Here is a 25,715-nt window from a genome sequence, read left to right on the forward strand (position 1 = left end):
GAAGCTGTGCCCTCTCTTAGCAGCCTCTGTGTCTGGGGCTCCACCTATCTGTGTCCAGCAGCCTTTTCTCTCCTTGTCTACCCACAAGTCTCTATGCACCTTTCCAGTCTCTGAGCAACTGCTGACCCTTTGGTGACCGTTCCAGATTCCGCCTTCTTTCTCACTGAAATTGATGACTCAGTTCCTGTGTCTGCTCATATCTGAGTCCACCGTGAACTTCAGACATTGTTCCAAGCAGAACCAGTTGCAGATTTGCCTACACAGGACTTAGTTGCTTTTAGAAATGCTCTCCTGTGCAAAAACAGGTAAGACAAAGACAGCAGTGGTCTCTAGGGCAGGAGAGCACCCTCTTGGAGAGTGAATGAGAGCAAGGGAGGGAGCCCAATTCCTATTCTGGGGAGGGCTGGTGCTTTCCAGGTGTTTAATCAGTGCCCTAATACACCTTATAGGGGAAGAGGCAGGCAGGTCGCAGTAACACATCAGGCTAGGACTTCAGCAGCAGACCTTGGAGCTGGGCTACCTGGATTAGAATCTCGGTGCTTCTACTCGCTAATTCTGGAGCCACGGGCAAATTACTTGCTATGGTCTGGATGTGGTTCTAGTGCCTCCCAAGGGTCCCATGTCCATTTTGGTTCATAGCTGGGTTCCTAAGGAAAGTGGCGTGGAACCTTTAAGAGGTGGAGCCAAATAAGAGGCTCTTAGGTCAACTGGGGACACACTCTTCCAGAGGTTTGTGGGATACCGGATCTCTGATTCCCGCCAGAGAGTTAACTCCTTTTTCACCATGACGCTCTGCCATCCACTGGCCACATCAGAGGCCAACCAGTCAGATCATCCAGCTGAACCTGGAATATTCAAGCTCCAAAATCATAGATCTCTGTCTCTGTCTCTCTCTGTCTACCCGCCCCCACTCCCTGACCCCCACAGTCTGGGTCAGGTATTATGTTATAGTGACACAGAGATGATACATTGCTTCATCTCTCTGTGCCTCAGTTTACCCAAAATGGGGGATAAGAAGAGTACTGGATTTATAGAGCTACCATGAGGACTGATAGTCATGATAAGTCACGTAAGTAAAAGGCTGGTGTTTGTTTCTTATGATTGGTTGGAATAAGTAGTTAATTAAAGTTACCTTATTGCCTTTCCACAATTAATTCTCCAAGCACCGGAGACCCAGTGTTGAGCAAATCAAACGCCATCTTATTTTTACGGAGCGAACAGCCCCCAAGAAAAGCACCCAATCAAGCAATTACGGGCATAGGGCGTGTGGGGAACTGCTCTGTTTTGTTGTAGGCTGTTGTTTTTTTGTTATTTGAAACATCATGAATCTCCGTGGGCCTTGCAAGCTCAGACAACTTGGGTGCCTCTCTCAGGGACAAACCAGAAACAGTGCCTCCCTACTGTCCCACCACAAAATCCGTCAACCACTTGCGACAGTCTCTCTCCTGTCACAGTGTGAACATCCCTGCCTCTGCATAGGATCTCTCCTTTCAGAAATAGACCCAAGTCCCAAGTCAGTTCAAATTACTGTTCCACATTTCTGGCCACTTGGTCACAACACTCTTGGAAAGGCCTGTCCTGGAAAGGTCTGTTTTATTTCTCCATATTCTATTTCTGATTTTCTCCTCAGCTCCCTATAACCCATACCTCCACAGCAACCATGTTTGGGGAGGGCATCAATGACATCCATCGTGCTGGATAGTTTTCTGTCAACTTGACATGAACTACAGTCATTTAGGAAGAGGAACCTCAATTGAGAAAATGCTTCCATGAAACAGGGCTGTGGACGTTTTCTTAATTAGTGATTGATGGAGGAGGGCCCCGCCCATTGTGGGTAGCACCACCCCTGAGCTGGTGGGCCTGGGTTCTGTAAGAAAACAGCAGAGCAAGCCGTGAGGACCAAGGCAGTAAGCAGAGCTCTCTGTGGCCTCTGCATCAGCTCCTGCCTCCAGCATCCTGCCCTACTTGAGTTCCTGCCCTGACTTCCTTCAGTGAGGGACTGCAGTGTGGAAGTAGAAGCCAATAAACCCTTTCATCCCCAAGTTGCTTGTTACCACCAATGCGTATCCCTTGACAGTGGTTGCTCATAATGACTCTTATCTGAGTCAACGTTCAATAACACTCGCTTCTCAAAACCATGAATTGCTTTGGCGCTCAGATTCCACATTCCTTTTCCCCCCTGTTACCTTTTTGGTCAAGTCTTCAGTCTTCCTTATGGTTCTTAACCAACTTACATGATGAAATTTGGAGTTTCCTAGGACTTAGTGTCAAGACCTACTTTCTTCGTACTTCCCAAGAGATCTCAGATCTCTGAATGGCATGATTTAATTTGCCATTTTTCTTAATCCCTATATTCGTATCTCAAGTTTCCTCACGTCTTTTCTCCAAACTCGTAGGCATATTTGTTCACTCAATAAATGAGCTCGACAGTCTTTAATCATAACCGTAACAGGCCAAGGCAGAACTTGATTTTTCTGCCCTCTCAACTTCTTCACCTCTTGTTAAATGATATTTTGTGCCATGGGTCAAATGTTTGTAGACGTTTTAATTTCTTTCTTCACACATACACACACACACACACACACACACACACACAGAGTCACACAGTCACAACATCTAATATTACAAACTACCCCATCTTTCTTCATCTTTACATTATACTTTTCCTCTTCATTTCTAATCCCTTGAGAGTGGTTACTCATGATGACTCAGTGTAGTAGAAGAATAGTGCTGAGTTGCTGTATACAGTCTCCTGCTCTGGGACAAGCTGTTTGTCATGAAAATACACAGGCTTTCTTTTTGGACCAATCTGCATGGTAAGGAGTTGAGGTCTGCAGTGACAAGCCCAGTGACTGCCATATTCCATCAGTGGAAGCATCATTTCCAGCCATGCTTGTGATAGTGTCAGCCCCAGACAACACCTTGATGGTAACATCATGAAAAACCTGACCGAGGGTTAATGGGATGACAAGAGTAAAGACTTGAATTTCATCTGAGAAACCTGTGTAAAAGTGCTGGGTGTGGTGGTACACGCTTGTAATTCCAGTGCTGGAGAAGGGGAGGTGGGAGCATCCCTAGTGTGCTCCAGGCCAGTGAGAGAGACTGTTTCAAAGAGGTGGATGGTGTTCCTAAGGCTAACATCTGAGGTTTTCTTCTCACCCCCATGGACATATGCCCATACGTTCACCTACCCACACATGTACACACACGCACGCACGCACGCACGCACGCACGCATGCACGCACGCACGCACGCAAAGTTAAAAGTGAATGCAGTTCCTCTATCCTCCCCTCCTAAAAATGGTCGAGAAAACATGAAAATCCTACAGATGGTTGGGGTTCATCCATCTTCCCGGAGTGGAGAAAATTGATGTTTGATCTAACTTTGAATCTTTTTTTTTTTTTTTTTTTTATTAATTTGAGTAAAATCCTACAGATGTTATTCCTTTCCGTTAGGCAACATCCCTTCCTCCCCCCTTCCATGGGTGTTCCCTCCCCACCCTCCCTTCCGGGGAGTGGAGCAAAGGATTGGTGTTAGGATATTCATTGCTACCTCATGAGGTCAGAGTCCAGGGTCAGTCCTATAGTCTAACTTTGAATCTTAATTAGAGACTGGGTTGTCTGGTCTCTGGTTTTCTGGGTATGGGAGGCAGTTGACAGGGTGCCGGATTTGTGCTTCCGTGTCTACGGTTATGGTGTGGAGGAACGGTTCTCATAAAGGACCCATTTTCTTTCTCTAGGGAATTTTCAGGATGACCAATTTGGAACCTGATCCCTAAGTCCTTTCGATGAACTTCAAAAGACCTGATTCTCTGAATTAATTCCCTCCTGGCTTGAGGTTTTAAAGATGTTTCTATTTCCTTGGAATGAACAGTCGGACTTGGGGAACTGGAGGAGAGGAGTTGTCTGGGAAGACTAGCTGGCTCAGCACGAAGGAGGCTCAACGCCACGTGACATTTACCTTGGCGAGTGCGCCAGGCCTTCGATAGGACCTGCGTCAAGGCTGATGTGGCTGGAGAGCTGATTCACACTAACGAGCCTTTCAAGGAGAGAATTTACAAAACCAAAATGCTAGGTTAATAATTTATAGTGTGGAATGCACTGCCAAGGTGACTAAAATGCAGGTGCCAGCTCGACCAGCACTTTTCCAAGTGTGCTCCACTCACACGAGAACTCGTTTCAACCATATTCAGTGAGTGGGCTTCAGGAAACGAAGGAAGAGCTACATCAGGAAGGGACTAGTCCCAGGACCGGACTAATGAAGGGCTCTGGCTTCTCAACTTTCCTACACCGTGCTTGGATGGACTCTCTAAAATACTGTCTCTGACTTCCCAAGTTCTATGATTCTGAGCAAACCAGCTTCCTTTCTGATCCAAACGTGGAAGGGCAGGAGGCTAGGGGAGAAAGTGTCAGCTGCAGATCTCACTTCTGTAGGTGTCCTGCCAACGAGAGGCTCGTCTTGCAGGGTTTACGTTTTGCATAGGACTTTGCCCTGATTTGCAGCTGACTCTCACGGTCTTTAAAAAGGTGCGTAGCACTGGAGTGAAGGTTAGATCTGAGCAGGCTTGAGTTTGATGACTAAGACGATTTTCTGCCTCTTAGAGAAGGGGTGGTGGGGAGGCATCTTAACTACTATTTTGCTTTTTGACATTAAAAATGATCAGTGGAGAACTTGGGTTGGCTGGTGCATCAACTGAAGAAGGCACAGTGGAAACACAGCTTTGGGTGGTTCCAGGGGAGCAAGGGGACAGACCTCTCTATCCCCCTTTCTTCCTTCCATGACCAAATATATGTCAGGGAAAGGACCTAACAAGACCTATAGAGTGGAGAAGGGGAGGCGGCAAAATCCTTTGTATCCAGTTCTGGGGAGCTTGCAAGGGTTGTGACCTCCTTGTTAGCATTCTGGGATCTTTATAAAACCTACTCTTTATACCTGTTCGAGTGAGTGAGCAATGCTTTGCTTTGAGAGTTTAGGGGAAGATCCTGAGCTCCAGGTATGAACCAAAGCAAACTAAAGCAAGGAGGAGAAGAGAAAAAGGTGACAATGCTCCAAATATCAGAATTCTGTGAAAGGGCAGGTTTGATTTTGACCAGGAAAGAGAGGTTTTTTTTTTTTTTTAATATTTTATTTATTTATTATATTCAACTGTAGCTGTCTTCAGACACACCAGGATCTCAAAGATGGTTGTGAGGTTTCTTATTCTTCACCGGTGCTTACAACTGCCCCAAGAGGTTTCTTATCCTTCACCAGCTACAACTGAGGGATCAGGGGAGGGTACCGACTGCTTGTAAGGGGAAGGGTCCAGTGTGGTCTGCTTTTATTTAAATCCAGAAGGTTAGAGAAATGAGGTGGGGTGGCGAGGGTCTGGAGAACGATTCCCTGCAACCGGAAGTTGTAAGTTAGGTTAAGGGAGGAAGAGGAGTCTGCCTGGAGCTGGAGACTGTGATGTGAGTTCTACGTCCCGTACACAGAGCAAGGGTGTTAATGTCTTCATATTCAGTTTGTCCTCTGGGAAGGTGTCAATAAGGCCTTCTGGTGGTGGATGCTGGGGCTTTCTGCTGCTCTAGATCTAGACCTTCCCTCCCGCCTTGTGTGATGGGACCGGCCAGTGTGATTTCTCAATCCTAAGGGCATCTGCATACTTTCTTCTCACAAACGCAGCTTGAGGTCGTGCCAACTCATGCCTCTCTGTCTCTCCATGAAAGCGGGGCGCCTCACTTCGCTCATCACCCTTAGAGGATTCGTAATGAAGAGCAGTAAAATTTCATCCCAGTAAAGGCTTCAATCGCAATATTTTAAACACGCGATGAAAACCGCTTCCTTTTAAGAAGAGAGCATATTTTTTACCCAATTGGGATGAAAAAAAGACCCTTAAACTCTGTCACTGGGTTACCAGGGACACCCCCTGAGAGTGTGCATGGATATTTGAAGTTGGTTATAGACAAAGAAAGGCTGAGCGGGGAAGGAGGAACAGGTCTCTTCTCTCTAGAAGTTTCTATATGGCTGCCAGATGCCTGAGAGGGCGGAAGGCATAACTCGTGAGAACTTTGACAGCAGGTGGATAAGGCTTTTAAGTGCCTCATTCAGAGCCAGGAAGTTTTAATCGGTAGAAAGCATATTGTGCAGGGCAGGGAGAAAAAGAAAAAGGGAAAAGAAAGAGTTTTGGACTAATGTTTTTCTCAGTGTCACGAACAGCAAAATTTATAGTAAATAAAGCACAGAGAATATAGCAGCCCTTTTCACAGCAGTCAAGAAGTGGAAGGGGCCCAGGTGCCCATCAACAAATCAGCCCAATGTGACGTATAGAGCAAGACACAATTTACCATAGAAAACGAGGAGAATAATTGTATTGCTTGTTGCAATACAGGTGAACCGGGAGGGCATTGTGATAAGGGAAAAGAAACAGCCACAAAGGAAGACAAATGCTGTATGACGCCATTTAGTAGGTACCCGGAGCAGTCAGTTTCATAGAAGCAGAAAGTTGAATGATGGTTGCCAGGGGCTGGAAGGAGGGAGGAATGGGGACTTATTTTTTTATGGGTGTTCCCCTCCCCATCTTTCCCCCATTACCGCCCTCCCCAAGGGGACTGTTATTTAAATAAAGACTGGGGAGTTTCAATTTTTAAGGAGTAAAAGGTTCTAGAGAAGGATTACTATGTTTGCAGAGCAACACAAATGCATTTACTGGCATTGGACTATTATTATTATTATTATTATTATTATTATTATTATTATTATTATTTGCTTTTCACTTTACATCTCCCTCACTGCTCCCCTTCCAGCCACTCCCTCCCACAACCCTTTCCCCCTTTTCCGAGTGAGTTGGGGCCCAACTGATTATCCCTCACCATAGCACATCAACTCTCTGTAAGGCTAGGCGCAGCCTCTCCCACTAAGGCCAGACAAGGCAGCCCAGCTGAAAGAACATCTCCTACTCACAGGAAACAGCTTTTGGAATAGTCCCTGCTTCAGTTGTTTGGGACCCATATGAGACCATGCTACATGTCTGCTACATATGTATGGGGAGGCCTAGATTCAGCCCATGTATGTTCTTTGGTTGGTTCTTGGGACTCTGAGAGTGCCAAGGGTCCAGGTTTGCTGACTCTGTTGATCTTCCTATGGGGTTCCTATCCCCTTAGAGGCTGCAATCCTTCCTCCTAGTCTTCCATATGAGCCCAAGCTCCATCACCGTTTGGCTGTGGGGGTCTGCGTCTGTCTGAGTCAGCTGCTGGGTGGAGCCTCTCAGAGGACAGCCATGCTAGACTCCTGTCTGCAAGCCTAACAGAGCATCATTAACAGTGTCAGGGATTGGTGCTTGCCCATGGGATGGGTCTCAGGTTGGGCTGGTTATTGGTTGGCCATTCCCTCAGTCTCTCCTCCACCCCCTGGGCCTGCATTTCTTATGGACAGGATACATTTTGAGTGGAAAGTTTTGTGGTTGGGGTCTATCACTCCACTGGGGTTCAGCGGTCTCTTCAGTGAACTGTATTTTTGTATATTTATATTTTTTATTTTTGAGAATTTCATGTGTACTATATTTACATCATTTCCATGCTTCCTGTTCCCCCTGAATCCTTCCCAGCCCCTCTCAAGTTCACAGTCTCTCCCATAATTGCTAGTGTTGCACGCACATTCACATACATGTATACATAATCTATGGAGCCCATTTAGCGTTGCCCCTATGCACGTGCGTTTAGTGCTGACCACTTGCCATGGGTTAACTTGCCAGGGCACTAGTCCCTAGAGAAGACCATCTGATTTTTCCTCTCTCAGTTGCTACTGATTTTTTATAGCTCTTTATCTGGGTGGGACCTGGTGAAATATCACCTATGTATATTGGCATGTCAACTGTTGTGGTGCATTATACAGGTCAACTGTCCTCTTGTTGAGATTTCATGGATGTAGCATCCCTATTCTGTCTAGAAAACACTACCTAGCAGCCGCCGTCCTAGACCTCCGTCTCTTACAATCTTTTTATCCCTTCTTCAACAATGTTTACCAAGCCGTGGGTGTAGGGGTTGCAGTCTAGATGTACTAGTTGGGACAGGGCACCCTGTGGTCACTTATAACTGTGCATTTAAAAGCAGTTCAAATGACAGATATTATGTCATTTCTATCTTAAGAGATTTGAAAATCAGTGAGAAAGATAACTGTTATCTGCAGAGTTTATGCTTTGTGTGTGTTGTTCATGTGTGCTTGGATATGAGTGGGTGCACCTGCTCATGTGTGAACAAGCACAGGCCAGAGCAGGACATTGGATGTCTCCTTTTGTACCATCTTGCACCAAGACAGGGTCTCTCACTGAACTGGAAGCTCACCGTTTTGTCCAGGCTGACTGGCCAGGGAGCTCTCAGGTTCCATTGTCTCCATCCTTAAAAGCTGACGTTTCAGGCCCATGACATCCATACTTGGATGTTTACATTAGTGCTGTGGGATTGGACTTAGGTCCTCAGGTTCATAAATAAGGCACTCTTACTCACAGAGTCATCACTCCAGCCTGAAAAAGAACCCTATATTTCTTTAATTATAATTTTAACCTGTGTTCCACGAAAGAACATATGGGGAAGATACTCTACTGTTTGGATCAGCTAGAGAATCCTCAACACAGTACTTTAAAAAAAATTCACAATTCACAATTCATGTGTGATTGAGCTTAGGGCTATTTTTCCCCCTAGCAATCATGCAATACTCATTAGAATTGGACTTCTGTAAAATACGAGTGTAGACAGCACTGTTTCACGTGATTCTACCATCTATATAGGAGATATGTCTGCAAAGCAATGAATGTCTTTCTTTATGAGCCTCAGAAGCTCATTGCTTGTAGATATTCTTAGTGAACCTTGGATTAACCATGAAAAATCAATTTGTTATGCTTTGATACCGAGACCATAGATTAAAAATCTCTAAATGATCTGATCCGACAACTTGAAAACTAGTTGTGTGGGTTTTTCGGAAGATGAAAGAGGTACCAATCACTCATTGTCACCAGGCGATGCTACCTACACGTGACCTGGATGCCTGAACTCATGTGACTTGTTTAAAGAAAAGGCAACCTAGTGACAGCAATTGTAATCACACAATTGGTCTTTTCTTTTCCTTTCTTTTCTTTCTTCCTTCCTTTCTTCCTTTTCCTTCTTTCCTTCCTTCCTCCCTTCCCCCTCTCTTTCTTTGTTTTCCCTCCCTCCTTCCCCTTTCTTTCCTTCTTTCCTTCCTTTCTACGTGTGATCTGGTTTCCCGCCACCCCGTCTGAGGTAAGGGAACACATCAGTTCTGCTTAGGGCTTATGGAAGGAACCCTCAGAGCCATATTTCATGCTCATGTTTTCTTTCCGTCTCCATGTATGAGTAGCTGCAGAAAAAAGGTTCTTTCACAATGTGCTCCATACCCACAAATCAGTATTCAGGCAGATCATTTCTATTCTCTGGAAATAAGAAGCTTAGATTAGACCATAAAAATTTCTGCTAGCCAGACCTGGCAACATGGGTTGGATCTCTGAGACCTACATGATGGAAGGAGAGAATGGACATCCCAGTAAGTGCTATGGCATGCATACACTTGCATATAGTACACGCGCACACACACACACACTCTACACATATATACACACATATACACATAAACACACACATACACATACATATGCATACACATACATAAACACACAAATACAAACATACATGTATACACATATAAATATACACACATAAACATAAACACACAAATATACACATGCATACACACAAACACACACATGTATAGACACATGTACACAAACACATATACAAACACTCACAAATACACAGATACACACACAGACACACAGAAACATACACACATACACACATATCTATACACACATACACATATACACACACACTGTACTTTAAAAAATTTTTAAGAACTTTCTTCTAGCCTTAAAAAATAATTCTTTTTCAAGTAAAAGTAATTTTTCTTTTTTTTCTTGGCAGACCAAAATTTCTGTTTTCACCTCGTGAAAATTTGAAGTCTAGACATTTACTATTTTGTAAGCACTTGCCTTCACTTTATATCTCCTGCCCGAAAACATTTTGCTTTAGGCCAGCTTTCTTTTTCTTTTGTCACCATTGTTGCCAAGTAGCTGACAGTTTGTTCTTAGAAAAGATGAATGTTTTAAAATTCTGGCTATTTGAAAGAGAAAAGAACATTTAAAAATGAAAAAAAAAGCAAAGTTTCAAAAGAACCATTTGTAATTGGTAACTTTCAAAGACAGGTATTGAGAGAATTAGAATATCGTTAAAAAATGTCAAACACGATGAGAAAAAGAAACAGAATCAGAAAAACTAATGAATACTAATTATTCAGCTAAATATGAGAAAGAAAGGAAAATCATAGGAAAATGAAGCACAAAATAAAAGGATAGGAAACCCACAAATATTTTAACAAGAAATATGCACGGGGCGAACGTGCCAGTTAAAATAGGATGGTTTTGAAAATGGTACCATAAAATTCTGTCATAAATATATAAAATATTTGCCTAAAGTTTAAAGATTAAGAAGGTTAGATAGCAGCAAAAGGATAGAAAATCATGAAACACAGAAAGAAAGATGGCAGTGATAATAAACTCAGTCAAAAGTAAGAAGCACCAATAGTAGCAATGCTAATGTCACTACACAGCATTTAGGGAGTCAGGATCATTAGAAATAAGCTGCACACCGTTCTAAGGCCAGAAAGTGAAGATCAATACACTTCCTGGAATTGCTAGGATAAATGCTCAGCTGGTCGGTACCACGATGGACGTTTTAATGAAGCCATTTTTCAGTTGTTGAGATGTGAAGTGGACAAATATTAGGTTCCTGGTTAGCATTAATGAATCATTATGTTACTTTTAAGTTTGCTGAGTGCCTGTTTTATGGCAGAGCCATTCCGGACATCGGTTAGAGTACTGACATATGGCTATGTCCCAGGACCTGCCAACCACTCAGTCTGTCACTGAGAAGACCACGGAGACATCCTTGTTCAACACAGGATGAAATCTGGAGGCCTAGTATATTGATTAAGCTTACAGTCTGGACTTGTGACCCACAGGAGCAACACATGGCTTAGGTAAGTAATTTAACCTCGACCTGCCCACCAACAGAGTGTGATGCAAAGCCTAGCTCTAACTGTTGATAGGTAACATAACATCAATAGTTGAGGCCATTAGCACAAATACCCAATAAATGGTAGATAATATTGCTACCTATTATTTTGCAAAATCCTTTGAATTAATTGAGTATTATACTTTGTGTATGAGTATTGATGAATCTAATTTTTCCAAAAACCTTTATCATTTTATGTATGTAGGAATCATTATTGGTGACCTTGAGTCCTGTCATTATTTGTAATGGTTCTTTGTGCTAGAATTTCAGGCCTTGAATAATGTACCGTGTCTTATTTCACACCTAGTTCAAAGTGGCCGCTGCTGTGGTTTGAATGTGTGATGTCCTTCAGGGCTTATGTGTTTGAACACTTGCCCCCTAGCTGGTGGCACTGTTCTGGTAGGTTGTTGACCTTTGGGGTGTGGAGCATAGCTGGGGTACATAGGTCACTGGGGATGGGGGAAGAATGCATCTTGAAGATAACATTGATGGTCACAGCCCAAGCTCCCTGCTTTCTGATTCATCAATATAGTAAGCTATTCACACTAGCTTCTTCCACGATCACTCTTCAGTCTCCATGACTTCTCCACAGGGATGAACAGTGTCCTTCCCTTTCCTTCACTGCTCCTGTCAGGCCGTATCAAAGAGAGCTCTCTGGGTATGCCTTGGCAGTCTATCATAATGTTTATATAAAACTCAGTCTATGAAACTACTAATATTTTTAAAAGTATTTTTTCATCAGTGGCTGGCTGCCCGTTTATGAGTTGCCACTTCATTCTAAGAGCTGATATGTGGCCAGGAATCAAAATAGCAGCCCCAAGGCATTTCCACAATCTGTAGCTCACCTAATAAATACACCAGCAAGTATTTATCAAAGGTTTCTGAAATGTCAGACTTTTACTGTGATGACAAATATATCCGGGAGTAAGTTTTGATTCCTACTCCGAAGACTTTTACTGTTCAGGGGGAGAAATAAGAAAGGCATAAAACCTAAGTTTAAGGGCTCGGCAAGGTCATCGATTCAGCTGATAGAAAGCAAACTGACAAAGAGAAATGGAAATCATAAATATCATGCATAGATAACTAGGACTTATTATTCTAAGACAAAAGGTGAAAGAACACTGGCATTTACCAGTGTTAGGAGATTCAAGATTAGTATATAGAATTTGTATACTAGAATTAGTATGTGGAATATAAATGCTTCTTTACAGAGATAAAGAAGCACCGGGAAATGAAAATTTAAAGGTAGCGTCAACTATAAGTTCAAAACCACAAAATACTTAGATGTCAGTCCCTCTTACACTGTTCTAGAGACATGCACTCTCAGACAAAACCCCGCTAGACACTTGCGTTGACATTTATAAGCTGATTTTAAACAGGGAAACTATTACAGAAGACCCAGAATAGCTAAAACAGTTCTAGAAAGGTTGATATTAGAGGAATTTGCTTCCTAGCAACAGGCCTTACAAAACAAGAACGATTAAGACACTGGGGTATGGACACAGACTGTCAAATAGACAACAGAATCAGGAGTATTCAACCTGCATCCCATTGGAGCTGCACCCCAGGGCAGCTATGAATGCGGGCCAACACAACAATGCGAACTGATTTAAAACACTATGAGGTTTTACTACTGCTGATGTTTGGCTACTCAGTAACATGTTCTCATACATGAACTTTGTAGATGACTGTTCTAGTTAAGGGTGCCATTGCTGTGATGAAACACCATGACTAAAGAAATTCGAGGAGGGAAGGGTTTATTTAGCGTACTCTTCTACATCACTGTTCATTATTGAAGGAAGTCAAGACAGGAACTCAAGCAGGACAGGAATCTGGAGGCAGGAGCTGATGCAGTGTCCATGGAGGGATGCTGCTTACTGGCTTTGTCTTTGTGGCTTGCTCAGTCTGCTTTCTTATAGAACCTAGGACCACCTGCCCAGTGGTGGCACCACCCAGAGTGGGCTGGGCCTACCCACCTCAATCACTAATTAAGGAACTGTTCTACAGGCTCGACTACAGCTCTGTACAATAGAGGCATTTTCTCAGTTGAGGTTCCCCTCCTCTCAGATGACCAGCTTCTGTCAAGTTGACATGAAACTTGCCAGCACAATGAACTTGTCATGTCACAGAATCAAAAGGTTAGACTTGCTTGGGAGAATCCAGAAACAGATCCTCCGATGGAGAATCAGTTGACTTTTATACTAAGTCGCCAAAAGAAGCCAGTGTGATCCAAGTTGTGAACGTGAGTTTAAGGGAACCACTAGGTTACTGTATGGGAAAATGAGGATCTCACTCCTGCGTCGCACCATTCACTAAACCAATAGACAGGATCTCACCAGTTCAGTAAAGAAAAGAGAATAACTTCGATTTGAAATGGACACTGCATAAATCAAGACATGAAATTGAGAGGGAAGCACATGGAAATTACTCAAAAGCATCAGTAGCTCGGAGGTTAAAATGAAAGCACAAAACACCCCCAAAACATAGTATCTAAGTTATTAAAATCAACATGGCTGAAAATGCTAAGTGTTGGACGGGTTGTGGGGTAACTAAGATTTTTACAGCATCTATAGTTGGAGTGTAAAATGTGACACTCATCTCAGAGGACAACGTAGACATTTATTATGAGATTAAGCACACTTCTAATGTATAACATGCTATTCTATAGAGAAAGATAACAGAAGAGACAAATTGTGGTGTGTTTTCCCAGTGAAATACTGTTTAACATTTAAAACAAAAAGATCGAATGGCTAGATCCAGAAGAGCGTGGGTGCATTTCATTACCCCAAGGGAAGGAGTCAAGATCCAAAAGAAGATACTCTGTACAATTACAGTGACAGAAATCCTCAAATGACAGTAGTCTAATCTGTAACAGCAGCAATTGGAACAGGATCCCTACTACTGGGGAAAGGGAGTAGCGACTGACAACCATACAGAGCTTTCTAGAACAGTATACATTGCAGCAGTAAAATGAGTAAATACGTTTGTCCCAAATTATGAACAACACACCTGATTTATGCATCTAATAGTATAAGAATTAAAGCACTAAAAACTTTGTTTTTGCAGTGCCCACTCACCGTTGCCTCAAGTCCTAAACAGGAATTCCCTGATTCTGCTCTCAGATGGCGTTCTTGGTTCCGGAAACTGTGCTAATAACCACATGACTTTTCATTTTTGTATAAGCCAGCATTTTTTGACTTCCTTCTCTTTTATTGAGGTTAGAGTTTATGGGCCATTATTTTTTATTTAATACATTTGAGTTAAAATATAATTATATTATTTTTCCTCTTTTCTTCTCTCCAACCTATCATTCCCCTGTGTTATTATCTCTCCCTTGCAAACACCCCCAACCTTCTTTTCTTCTTACATTCTTCTGTTGCAGCACAGTCCCGTGTAAAGCAAGATACACAGGTGAGTATCTCAGTCTCCCAGCTGGATACATATGTGTGGCATTTCCTTTCCACTGTAACCATTCTTACTGTAGGCTCATGACTTTCAACATTAAGCAGGAGGTGGGCACTGCCAGTTGCCTTACTGCTGAGGTCAGCTCCTTAGTCATCCTCAAGGAATAGCCATGCATCTCCATTTTCCTGACTTCATTCATCCCAGCCCATATTCCTCTCAGATGCTTCCATTGTCCCATATTTATTGCAAACAAAACACAGCATCCCCTCCCAAACCCAGCATGGAATTTAAAACTCGGTCTTTCCCCAAATCTAAACACCTGGTGGCATCGTCACGCAGCTTTTTTCCTTCTCTCCCATGCTGGAAAGGGCTGCTCCTTCCTCTCCATGAAGCCGAGGTCCCCAGCGATGCTCTGGATCCCATCTCATTTTTTGCCTCACAGCTGTTTTGTGCCACAGTTGATCGCCATCTCTGCTTTCGCTAAGGGACCACTGAACCAACGTTCAGACAGTTGCCGACCACCCTTGCTATCCTAATCCTCGTCATCAGCTGTCCTTCCAGCTCTCTGCCTCCCTCAGGCACTCTTCAGGGCAATATCCAAGAATTTTGAGGGCTGAAGATTGCAGTTGAATTTAACCCATGGTCAAGTGATGGGCTCATTTCTTTGAAGTTGCAGGTGGCCATGTGACCGGCTTAAATGTGCATCTCATCTAGGGAGGTATATCCTGACCAAGTATCTCGGAGTATGGGAAGTAAGTACCACTGTGCAGATGCAGCCAACCAGTTAAGACCCAGGGACACAGTACTAAAAGGATTAGATATTTCTGAGTCAATGGAAAGAGTGTGATTACCCACCTCATCCTCTAAAGGGTCCTGAAGCCCTGTTGTTAGAGGTCACTTAGTTCAATCGTCTGCTTGGTTCCCAACAACTGAAACAAATAGCCACCATGAACTCACTTGAGCAGTGTGGCCCCAGATAGGGCTGGTGGGAGGAGCCCACACTCCTCCTTTCCTGGGTGGTCACTGGTGTCTCAGCGCAGATGCAGTGAGCTTTCTTCTGAGAAATGCCTAGTAAACATGATTGGCTTGTCACTAGATGCAAGTGAACAGGAAGTTCTTGGGAGAGTGATTTAGAACAATATAACAGCTGCAGAGTTTCACTTCTGCTCAGAAAAACAGCTCTTGTTCCTGGCAATTGACAAACATCATCTTACAATTCCAGCTAAGGAAAACATTCATTCTATAGATGGGGATGAGTTTAAAGAACATAAGGATCTCGCTCCAGGGTGCAGAATTCATAAGTGGAAACTTGAATTTGCAAATATCTGAGTTCTATGCTTGCTGCACCCCTCTCCCTGCCTTCTTATCCTACATGGCATGTAGTGATACGAATGCTCATGCCTCTCAGATCACATTATTCTCTTCTCTAACTCTCATTCTAGGACCCTTTTCTTGATAGCTCTTCCTATTGGCCTGCTAATAAGAGGACAGTCCCCACTCCAAGTCTCTAGTTTCTTTGTGACAAGAATTTGTTCTTACAAGTATGATGGGGACAAGCTGTGGGAATCATGGTAGCAAGCTACCTTTCCCAAGAGGGGAAACCCCACCTTTTGACTTCCGATCAACCATGAGAGACTCTAGCAGGACACACATGCCTGCAAGGGATGTGTATCATCCGAGGCACAAGCCCCACCCACAGGACCAAGCTAAGTAGTCTCCTCAGATACCCACAGTCATCACCTAATGTCCGTCTCAATTCTAGGGTGCTCTAGAAGAGGCAAAACCAGCTGTAAGACTCTTCTCCCCAGAGATCTTTCTAGAACCAATTGTGGCTTTCTCAAGTCAGCAAGAACATCATAATTAGAGAGCATGCCAAGACACCCACCGGCACCCACAGATCAGACAGTGCCACTCCCTGATCCAGCCTGCTATAACAGGATCTGTTCTCAAGCTAGCCCATCAACTTGTGGATGACTAATTCTAAGCCGGTGGCTGTACTGGGCCTTTCAGGACCTATGGCAGCTGTCTATGAGGAGCTCCTGAGAGGGACATGAATAGCCTTATCTGAGTTCTGTTTGTTCAGAGTAGTGTCTCCTCATCCTGTACACAATCCCCTTGTTACTCCCCTCCCCCCTTTATAATCCTTCCCACCCATGAATGTTAGCCAAAAGGACACAGAGCTTCAGGGCCTTAGTGAGAGAGAGGGAGAGGGTGCTGAGCATGTGAAAATGATGCTTTAAATTATAATATATTAATAAGCGTCTCGGCAGAGATACCTGATTTGATTGCCTTGTTCTTAGGCTCTGGGAAGCTGGACTTAGTGAGAGAAGTTGAGAAGGGATGTACCAACTCATTCTACTAATGTTCAAGGAAGCATCATGCTTCCCACACAGTGTGAAAGTCATTGGGAGATTTCATACACTCTGTCTGCAGGAGGGAACTTTTGTTTTCATAAAGGAACAATGGGGAGCAGAAGGGTCTTAGGAAAGGCAAGGGGTCACTCTACTGCAGGAACAGCAGATCCTCCAGGCAGGGAAGTGAGAAGCATTGTATTACTCCCTGGGGCTTTCAGTAGAGATGGGTAGACCAGCCCTTGGTTTCAACCATTCTCAAAACAACCATTTTTCCCCCACAGATGACTCACACACTCTGGGACAGACAAGTTGGATTCATGCAATGAGAGACCAGTAGGCCACAGAGGTAGGCAAGGTCCCACCTGTTGCCTTCCTCATCCTCTATCTGGACCAGTTTCTTCACGTGTCCACTTTTCATCCCCGTCCACATTATTCACCTGTTTGTACCCACTCCATTTCCTTCAGTGACTGCTGTTCCCAACCCCTTTTAGCAGTGTTCCACCAATCATCATTCAGATGGAGTCATGAACCCTGACCAACACCCACAGGGTCCACCCCTTTCTGGGAAGCTGTTTTTCTTAAACCATCCCTTCTGGTGAGTGAGTCTATTTTTAGTGGAACTCACTTCCTTGTCCCCAGATTCCTGCTGAGGGCAGTGGTTGCTTTGTTTTTGTAGCTCTGAGGGTTTCCTCATCAACAGTTCCCACTGGCTCAAATCCAGTGTTGGCTGGCTCTCTGCACTGGTTTGTTGCCAGTGTCTCTATGAGCTGCTCAGTTATAAACACGAAGTATAATAATATAATTGCTTGAAAATATCACAGTGAAACCCGTTTCTTTTGTGAGGAAGAAATGATGATGATGGTGATAAAGAAGAGGAGAGGAGGAAAGGAGGAGGAGGAGGAGGAAGGAGGAGGAGGGAGGAGGAGGAAGGAGGAGGAAGGAGGAGGAGGAGGAGGAGGAGGAGGAGGAGGAAAGCATCATGGAGACATTTTAAAGAAAAACTAGTGTTTTCAAACAAATAGGATTCTATCAATCCCAGGCCTGGTGTGTGGGAAATAATAGTTCTTGCTTCTCTTTTTAATTGCGAAGTAGACAATTTAAACTCACCATCACAACTCCATCCCTTGCCAACTTGATACACAAACACATTACTTTAAGCCATAGCCTTTATTTAATTCCTTGTTCATAAGGCTTTTATGTTTATCTCATTGCTAGAAGTGTAGTTCGACAGTAAATGTTCCCATAGTCTTTAACAAGTTTAACACTTTAAAAGTCCAAATCCTTTCCTTTGAAATCCTATCAGATAAAAATAATTTAAACACTTTCAACATATGATAGCACAGAATTAAGACTCTTATTCCAGAAGAGAAGAACGGGGCATAGCAGATGAACAATCACACCAAACCAATACCAAAATTTAGTGGGGAGAACAACAAATCTTGCGGCTTTGCTGGTCAGTATCTGGGGTTTACAATAAAATCTTCTGGGACCCAAAAGCCCTGGGCAACCCCACCCTTTCAACTCTGCTCCCTGTATTTGATGGAGTTTGTCTTTTAGGATTAAGTCAGCTCCACTCCATACCCGTAGGTCTCCTTATGGACATTTCACAGTCTTGGCATTTCCAGTGTTCCTCGGTCTTATTACAGCGTAGGCTTTACAGCCACAGTTTTATGCAATAGCCTCTGAGGTTCTTTTCTCAGGGATTCCAACCTTGTCAAACTCCTCAACTGCTCTTCAAGCAACGCCTCTGACTTTTGTATTCTCTGATTTACAGACCAGTAAGTACCAAGTGGATAACTCACATTGCTAAGTTCTGCTTTTAGCTTGAGGTGTAACCCAGCCTCCTTGGATCAGGGAGACATCACTGTCTGTGCACTGCCCCCGAGGAAACACTATCCTATCACCCTAGTGTAACACAAGGAGGCTTCTCTACCATGGGGCCGATTTTTTGTTTTTAAATTAGCTCTGCCTGTCTCTTTAGCACCAGTCCATCCTGAAATTTTCCCTACCAAAAATTGTTCAATCATCTTCAAATTTAGATTTACTTAAGAGGTTTCAGGACACAGATGGAATGAACTTAGACTCTTGGCCAAATTTTACACAAATGGCTCCCATATTGTTGGGCCCTACCCTGGTGTTTCTCTTCCCCCTCACTGAGCCTTTATCCTGCTATTGCAAGAAGTTGTTTACACCCTTGGCAGCTGCTCTTAGCCCCTGATTTGGGGCTGGGATTTTCCATGGCACCCTTCCTCCCCACCGAGCCTTCCTGCTTGTTGTTGTTTAAGAAGTTGTTTATGCCCCTGATTGGGCCGGAACTTTCACCACACAGACTTTTCCTGTTGTCCTGGTTGGGGATTTTCACCTGCCTTGTTGTTTTTCCATGGCTTTTGCCTCGGTTATATAAGGAGATCCCAGTAAAGCCTTGGTGGCACTTGCTGAAAACGGGTGACCCGTGTACATGTTTTTTTTCAATCCTGCAGACCTACACCAGATATTCACACACCAGCGGCGCAGGCGCCGACACCATACCAGTTCCCGATGGAGGCCTCACTGCCTTCCTGACCCTTCACATGCTGGAGGCCTCCACTATCTGCATTTCTATCAGCATTTTATCTTCCAAGCTCCCGCTAGAATGGGTCCATTAAGCTATAAACTTTTCAAGGCCCAAACTCCAAAGTCTTCTATTTCTTCCTCGCAACACAACATGGTTAGGTCTACTTCAGCAATAGCCTCATTCTTGGAACCTATTTCTGCCTTAGTTGAAATACTCTGACAAAAAGCAACTTAGGGAAGATAAGGTTTACCTTTTTGCTTATTATTCCAGGTTTTAATCCATCCCCATAGAAACGTCAAGGCAGGAACTGGAAGCAGCTAGTCATACTGTACCTACAGTCAAAAACGAAGAGAAGGAAGTGTATATGCACGTACTGCTCAGCTGCTTTCCTTAGCCTCGTATGGTCTAGATCCCAAAGCAAGTATTAATGTTGTGTATTTTGGAGTTAGATCTTCTCACATCAATTAAGGCCATTAAGACAACCCCCCTCAGACCTGCTGAAAGGCCAGACCTGATAATTTCTCCTTGAGACTCCTTTTTCCAGATGATTCTAGGTTGTGCCAAGTTGACAGTTAAACTCACTATCTTTTCCACACAGGTTTTCAGCCCTCTACACCCTTGCATTCAATAAACCCTAGATAAAAAAAAAAAAAAAGAAAAAATCCTTGTTGAACAAGTACAGCATTCTTTTGTCATCTTCTCTTTAGTAAGAAGTGTAACTCCTCACGTAGCACTTACATTATATTCAGAATTATAAATAGCATGAAAAAGAGTTTAAATGCAGGAGGGTGTGGGCAGGTTACAGGCCAGTGGTTCTGATACGAGACTCCCCTGGGAGTCACATATCAGATATCCTGCATATGGATCAGACATTATGACTAACACTGAAAAAAAAAGGGCACTGAAATTGGAAAAATTTTGAGAAACAACTGAATAGGTAAAAAGGCATGGGAAGGTGAGAAAGACTTTCATGGAAAGGGAAACACACACACACACACACACACACACACACACACACACACACACTTTTCCCTTGGAGTCTTAGATATGACCACTGGGCTATGTGATGCATTCACAAGGCAGCCAGCACACAGATTCTTATCACGTCAATTAATACCGTGGGATTCTCAGAATAGTGATGATAAAAAGATAGAGATGATGAATGGGGCATTTTGAGAGAGAGAGAGAGAGAGAGAGAGAGAGAGAGAGAGAGAGAGAGAGAGAGAGAAAATATTGATAGTAATCGGGTCTGGAAAATGATAGTTGGCAGACTATTAATAATCAGGTCTGGCAACCCAACAGGAGAGAGAAGACAGCCAAGAGTCCCAAGGATAAGAAATTTGATTAGGAGACTGTGAATTGTCTGTTCCTCTGTTTGTTTGTTTATTTATTTATATCCCAAACACTACTCCCCCCCCAAGTCCTTTCTTCACAGAGTCCCTCCTTCCATCTCCCCTTTTCCTTTGAGAGGGCACCCCCTGCCTTGGTGTCCCCAATCCTGGCACATCAAGTCTCTGCCAGGTTAGGCGCATCCTCTCCCCATGAGGCCAGACAAGGCAGCCATGGAGACTGAGCTGCATGTCTGCTACTTATGATCTAGGGGCCACATTCCAGCTTTTGTCTGTTCTTTGGTTGGTGGCTCAGTCTCTGAGAGCTCCCAGGGGTTCAGGTTAGTTGACTCTGTCTTCCTGTGGTGTTCCTACCCCCTTTAGGGCATTTAATCTTTCCCCCAAATCTTCCATAAATGTCCCCAACCTCTGTCCAATGTTTGGCTGTGGGTGTCTGCATGTTTCAGTTCACTGTTGGCACTGTAGAGCCTCTCAAAGGACAGTTATTCTAGGCTCCTGTCTGTAAGCCTACAGAGTATCATTATTAATGTCAGCGATTGGTGCTTGCCCAAATGGGATGGGTTTCGACTTGGGCTGGTTATTGGTTGACTTTTCCTTCAGTCTCTGCTCCATCCCTGCATATCTTTTAGAGAGGAAAAAATTTGGGTCACAAATTTTGTGGGTGACTTGTCCTTCTCTCTCCACTGGGGGTGTCCTCTCTCTCCATCTCCACAAGAGGTGGCTTCTTCCAGTTCCATGTTCCCACCGTTAGGCATCTTGGCTAAGGTCACCCACATTGACTCCTGGGAGCCTCTCCTATTCCAGGTCTCTGAGATTTCCTAGAGATTCTCCTCACCCGGCCCCCTCAAGAGCTGCAGACTTCCATTCATTCTCCTGACCCTCTGGATCTCTCTCCTATCTCTCCCATCTTGATCTAGCCTCCTTATCTGCCCAGATCCCTCCCTCCCTCTGTCTACTATGACCATTTTGTTTCCCCTTCTAAGTGGGATTCAAGCATCCTTGTTTTTGCTTCCTTCTTATTTAACTTCTTTGGGTCTGTGGGGTGTATCATGGGTATTTTGTACTTCATGGCTGATGACCAATTATCAGCGAACACATACCGTGCCTATCCTTTGGGTCTGGGTTACCTCACTCAGGATAATATTTTCTAGTTCCATCCATTTGCCTGCAAAACTCATGGTGTCCTTGTTTTTAATAGCTGAATTCCATTGTGTAAACAAATCACACTTTCTGTATCCATTCTTTGCTTCAGGGACTTCTGGGTTGTCTCCACTTTCTGGCTATTACAAATAAAGCTGCTATGAACATAGTGGTTCATGTGCCCCTGTGCCCTGGTGGGGCATCTTTTGGGTGTATGCCCAGGAGTGGTAGAGCTGGATCTTCAGGTAGAACTATTCCCAATATATTGTCTGAGGAACCACCACTTTGACTTCCGCAGTGGTTGTACCAGTTTGCATTCCCACATCCTCGCCAGTATGTGCTGTCACTTGAGTTTTTGATCTAAGCCATTCTAATTGGTGTAAGGTGGAATCGCAGGGTCATTTTATTTGTGTGTCCTTGATGACTAAGGATGTTGAACCTTTGTTTTCTTTTTCTTTGTTTTTATTGGCTATTTTCTTTACTTAAATTCCAAATGTTATCCCCTTTCCTGATTTTCCCTTTGGAATCCCCCTATCCCATCTCCCCTCCCCACACCTCTATAGGAGTGTTTCCCCACCCACTCCCTCCCATCTCCCTGTCCTGGCATTCCCCTACATGGGGGCATTGAGCCTTCACAGAGCCAAAGGCCCCTCCTCTCATTGATGCCCGATAAGACCATCCTCGGCTACCTACGTGGATGGAGCCATGGGTTCCTTCACGTGTACTCTTTGGTTGGTGCTTTAGTCTCTCAGAGCTCTGGGGGGGGGGTCTGGTTTGTTGACATTGTTGTTCTTCCTATGGGGTTGAAGACCCATCCAGCTCCTTCAGTCCTTTTTCTAACTCCTCCATTGGGGGCCCTGTTTTTTAATCCAATGGTTGATTGAGAGGATCTGACTCTGTATTTGTCAGGCTCTGGCAGAGCCTCTCAGGAGACAGCAATATCAGGCTCCTGTCAGCATGCACTTCTTAGCATCCACAATATTGTCTGGGTTTGGTGACAGTATATGGGATGGATCCCCAGGTGGGGCTGTCTCTGGATGACTTTTCCCTCAGTCTCTGCTCCACACTTTGTCTCTGGATCTCCTGTGAATATTTTTGTACTCCTTTCTAAGAAGGACTGAAACATCCACTCTTTGGTCTTCCTTCTTCTTGAGCTTCATGTGGTCTGTGGATTGTATCTTGGGTAATTCAAGCTTTGGGGCTAATATCCACTTATCAGTGAGTGCAAACCATGTGTGTTCTTTTGTGCTTGGGTTACCTCACTCAGGATGATATTTTCTAGTTCCATCCATTTGCCTATGAATTTCATGAAGTCATTGTTTTTAATAGCTGAATCGAACATTTCTTTAAGTGCTTCTCAGTCATTTGAGATTCCTTACCTTTGAGGTTACTATAGCTGCCCTTCTGTCCTCATCACTGCACAGAACCACTGATCTTCTGTTTTTCCTTCCTTTAGATGCTGTCTTTGTTCTTATCTGCCTAGTCTCAAGTCTATCGCATTCACTTTCCTCAGCCCCATGGGTATTGTACATGGAGGGGAGGGTGTAGCCACTGGTAGGTTTCCCATGGTCCAGTGGATGGTCCCACACCCATGCAGACATGGGCAGTACTAGCTGGACTTCACTGGCTATCTCAAAAATAAAGAACCCTGAAGTTGGGAGAGGGGTATATTAGGAGGGATACAGAGGAGAGGAAAATGGCATATATATATATATATATATATATATATATATTTCATTAGTGATATATTTCATAATTACATTTCATTGTCTACCAGTATAAAAGTCTCAATAAAAAAATATAAAAACCTTTCACACCCAAGTTCATCTTCTCTTTATGTTCCTGAAAATGTCTAAACCACTAGTAGAAACTACTTTCCAGAAACCTCCTTCCTTAAACCTTTGTTTAAGGAAGAATGAAGACCAAGTCTTAAGTGTTGTTCTTAAGTCATAAGAACATTTTTCTGTTCTTTTTGCATATTCTTGGCCTAGGGTCTTGGCGAAGTGAAAGCATTCACAAGTTCTGTTGCATCTGCTCCTCCTAGGAGAGTGAACATGTGATCATGGGCCTTCTTAGGGGTGTTCACTGTGAAGATAATTTGCCTTGACCTCAGACAAATCTCAGGGCTCGAGGCCTTAAGCTGCAATAGTTATAAGAGCTGTGGTGGTGCTGCTGCTTAGAGACGGTGGGAGCCCTTTCGCCGTGACTGCCTGACTGATTTCTGAACGGACTCAGGATGCCACAGTGTACGTGGGAGGTCTAAACGAGAAAATGAATGAAACAGTGTTGTGGGAGCTTTCTTCAGGGAGGGCTGGTGGTCAACACCCACATGCCAAAGGATAGAGTCACTTTGTTGAATTCTTGACTATGCTAACTATGCCATTCAGATTATGAACATGATCAAAGTCTGTGGGAAGCCAATATGGGTGAACAAGGCCTCGGCTCACAACAAAAACCTGGATTTAGAAGCCAACATTTCCATGGGAAACCTGGATCCAGAAATTAATGAAAAGCTGCCGTCAATACATTTACGATACTTCCAAGGCCTTTGGACCCATCTTAAAGACCCCCCCCCCCAAGATTATGCGGGACCCTGACACAGGCAACTCCAAGGTTATGCCTTCAGTAATTTTGCTTCATTTGATGCTTCGGATGCAGCAGTTGAAGCCATGAACCTGTGTAACCGCCCTGTCACTGTGTCTTATGCTTTCAAGAAGGACTCTAAGGGTGAACGCCATGATTCAGCAGCTGAACAACATCTGGCAGCCCAGAACCCACTGTCCCAGGCTGACCACCCTCATCAGCTGTTTGCTGATGCACCCCCTCCGCCCTCTGCCACCAATTCTGAGGTTTCATCCCTGGGTTCTGGGCTTCCTTCACCAGGCATGCCGTCTCCTGAGTCGTTCCCATCTCCAGTGCCACTTCTTGGGGCCCTCCCTCCTGGGAAACCTCCAACCATTCCCCTGCCACCTGTGCACGTGGAGCTAGCTGGAGGACATGGTCCCCCAGCAACAGGGGCTGAACATCCGGGTCAAGGACATTCATTTCCTCTACCATTCCCACCAGGTGGGATGCCCCATCCGGGGATGTCCCAGATGCAGCTGGACCACCATGGCCCCCATGACCTAGGACACCTCCATGCTTGACCTTCAGGCTCTAGGGGGCAGCCACTACCCTGGTCATCTTCTGGAATGCCTCATCCCGGACCTCCTCCGATGGGCATCCTCCCTCCCCCGAGGGCCTCCTTTTGGATCTCCCATGGGTCACTCAGTTCCCATGCCTCCACACGATATGCATGGGCCTCTTTCACTGATGCCTCTTCATGGATACACTGGTATTTTAAGTCCTCCTCCCTATGGCTACCAGCGGGGCCCCTCCCTCCACCCAGACCCACTCCATGACCCCCAGTTCCACCTTGTGGTCTGCTTCGGGGCCCAGTTCCTCAGTAAATTGCCATCCTTTGTCTCCGTTCATCTTCCCTGTATCTTCATTTCTTGGACCAATCAGAGATGCTGTAAGTCGTCAGGGCTAATGTTCCGACCCCCTCAGCAACTCTGTTCCCATTCCAGTGTCATGTTTTCCACAGGGGATTTTCATTTTTATTTCAAAACATTGGTCCTAATTTCTTTACACATACATAGAGAAAAATAAAACTATGCTTCTTGTCTAAAAAGAAAGCTGTATATGCTTTCTTTTAAAAAATATTATTTATTATATATATATGAGTACACTGTAGCAGTCTTCAGACACACCAGAAGAGGTCATCAGACCCCATTACAGATGTTTGTGAGTCACC

General features: G+C 44.2%; 1 pseudogene; it reads left to right on the forward strand.

Moving 5' to 3' along the window:
* LOC116905624 overlaps positions 1 to 25,368 on the forward strand; it is a 44,491-nt pseudogene extending 19,123 nt beyond the window's left edge.
* Positions 25,369 to 25,715: the final 347 nt, after the last annotated feature.

This window comes from Rattus rattus, chromosome 7 (genome assembly GCF_011064425.1).
Source record: "Rattus rattus isolate New Zealand chromosome 7, Rrattus_CSIRO_v1, whole genome shotgun sequence".
Lineage (NCBI taxonomy): Eukaryota > Metazoa > Chordata > Mammalia > Rodentia > Muridae > Rattus > Rattus rattus.